The 2,500-nt window shown below is 36.6% G+C and overlaps 1 protein-coding gene across 3 annotated transcripts in view; it reads right to left on the reverse strand.

The window, feature by feature from the left end:
* The window catches only part of LOC122261025 (uncharacterized), a 48,289-nt gene that overhangs the window by 1,010 nt on the left and 44,779 nt on the right, over positions 1-2,500 (reverse strand). For all 3 annotated transcript variants that reach the window (XM_043028506.2, XM_043028507.2, XM_086547673.1), the window contains exon 4: positions 1-2,500. This exon is cut by the window's left edge and continues 1,010 nt beyond it; it is cut by the window's right edge and continues 1,708 nt beyond it. The gene's annotated coding sequence lies outside the window, so the exon portion shown is untranslated.

Raw genomic sequence — 2,500 nt, forward strand, 5'->3', positions numbered from 1 at the left:
CGAACATATGCCAGGTGAAATACCTACACCATATGCACGACCATGGAATAAGCTAAAAACCTGCTGAGAATAACACACAATAAAGTCTTCATGGTTAGACGATCAGCCGGAAGTTTACTTTCATGTATAGTGACTAAGGAGACAGTCGCCACTTGACAGTTTCTTGTTAGGATCTGAACACTAGAGAAAAATAGTATGATGTCTATATCTAATAATAAAAATAGAATATTAAAAAAAGCAGTTGTTTAGTTCAAGCTATTCGAGCGTGTGGTATTAGATATCGTGGGATATATAAGGGGAAAAATATGGGTCGTTTAATGGTTAACGAGCAACTCCACGATAAAGCCGAGGTTAGGTTCCCGGACACACTTTTTTGCTTTTTCCTTATTCAGAAATGCTTTACTATTTCATACCATTCGCCGACGGGTCTGCTATGTAGAGCTGCTCATTATTCAAGAAAGATATTCCTTATCTAGAATGTCGCAGACAATTTTTGTTCTTTTTCTGTTTACTCTTTTGGTTCTGACATGGCGGGCGTGAAAAAGGTTACGCTTCAAGGAGTCTTAACTAAGGAAGCCACGCGCAACTCCACCTGACAGTAACACTATTTAATTACATTCGTGATAGCTTGCATACTTTCTGTCTGGTAACAGATTCTATACACTTTGGGGGTACAATATGTATATACATATATATATATATATACATATATATGTATGTATATATTATATATATACATATATCATATATATATACATACATATATAGATACGTATATATATAATCATGTAGTTACTTTGACTAGTTAAGTAATATCCCACCATGGGGAGTACCTCTTCGAAAATGTGTCAAGAAAAATAAATGTATTATCAAACAAAATAAATACATTATTTAAAATTATGCTACGGCAGGATCTTTGAGAAAGCGATCTTGTTAACATGAGAAAAAAAAAAAAAAAAAAACGCCAACGGAAGATTAGGCAGTGTAGTCTTGCAGACACTATGGATTATGGATAATCTGATAATTCCTGGAATTGGAGAACAAAACATCCCCCCTTTCCGATGGGTTTGTCGATATCGTCAAAATGGAGTTAGAAAGGTTAATGCAAGAACAAGTCATCTCTGCTTCGAGTTCGAAATTCTAAAGGGAGAGGCAGAGGACACACATACACTATCTAGGGACTTACTGTCGAAGGTTCCTTTTACTCGGAGAGAGTAGTGAGAACGGGTCATAGTAAGAATCAGCCATGGGTAACCCTGGTAAGAGCTTTACCTATGCAAAAAGGGCGCGAATGAGATTGAATCATTCCACTCTGGAGTTATGTTCGGTGCGTGATTCTGATGATGATGTAGTCTCAATGTAAACGGCATGTCTTGTAGAATCATTCATTCTGTTATATACATTTTTACAACATGTATTACAAATAACAGGATTACCCATGCGTCTCAAGGAGCTGCAAGTGAGAGTGAGTAGTAGTTTGTTACGTTGCACCTGGCAAGGTGGTTCTCATGCGTTGTAACAGGTCGTTTATCAATCAACAGGGGCACCGTTAGCACGAGGTTACGAAAGGGTTGTCATTACATATATATCACTTCGGGGTATCATGAGGTCTCAACCAATGTGTGCATTTCGTGTCATGATATATAAATATTGAATATATTCAACAACACTGACGGCTTTTTTTTTCTCCCGATGTTCATCATGGCCTGAGATCTAGAAATTATAATGATAGGTGATCAAGCATACACTGTAGTGATGATACAGTCTGCAAAGTTTTATTTTGCCCTCTCTTGTGAAATACCTTGCTATACACACATACAAAAAACTCACTCGGTATATTTACGGATATTTCTAGGGATATTCCCATAATCCATCCCCTTTTTCGAGTGCATAAACAACAGTAAATCTAGTCGAATGCTTGCGGCGTGTGTTTACCAGACTGTCTGTATAACATGTACGTCTGTTTAAAATATGATTCAAAGTATTTTGTGAAATGCACGAACTTTTTCTGCTCTTACTCGTCCTTTGGGTTGTAAGTACTAGTCCAAAGCAAAAATACATTATGCATATGCGCATAGCAGCTTTCTAACCTACTCTTGAAGCTGTTCGGTATAAGGGTCGAAATAGTACCATATTGCTAAAGACATGATGCTTTATGAATGTAGTATAGGTATTTGAAACCTTTGTCTATATCGTTCCCGCTTCTATTGCGTAATGCCTAAGGTCGCTGGCTTCGGTATGAAGACAGTTTCCAGGTGCTATTCTATAAAATGTTTATTTGATTTCTGTGTCTTTGTATATATTTCCCCCGAATGAAAAATAATACTTTAAAAAACATATATTTTCGAGCCAGGAAAAAATAAGACTGGCTTTGAATAGATTAGTGGAGATCATTGAAGAAATCCATGCCACTTTGAAACAGTATTACTATATTTGTGTTTTTGCTCGCTATTGTTGACTGCATTTGAAAGCACCAGAAAAATATATAGGAATTATGTTC

This window comes from Penaeus japonicus, unplaced genomic scaffold (genome assembly GCF_977035675.1).
Source record: "Penaeus japonicus unplaced genomic scaffold, GWHDUDI00000001_assembly GWHDUDI00000019, whole genome shotgun sequence".
NCBI classification, from domain to species: domain Eukaryota; kingdom Metazoa; phylum Arthropoda; class Malacostraca; order Decapoda; family Penaeidae; genus Penaeus; species Penaeus japonicus.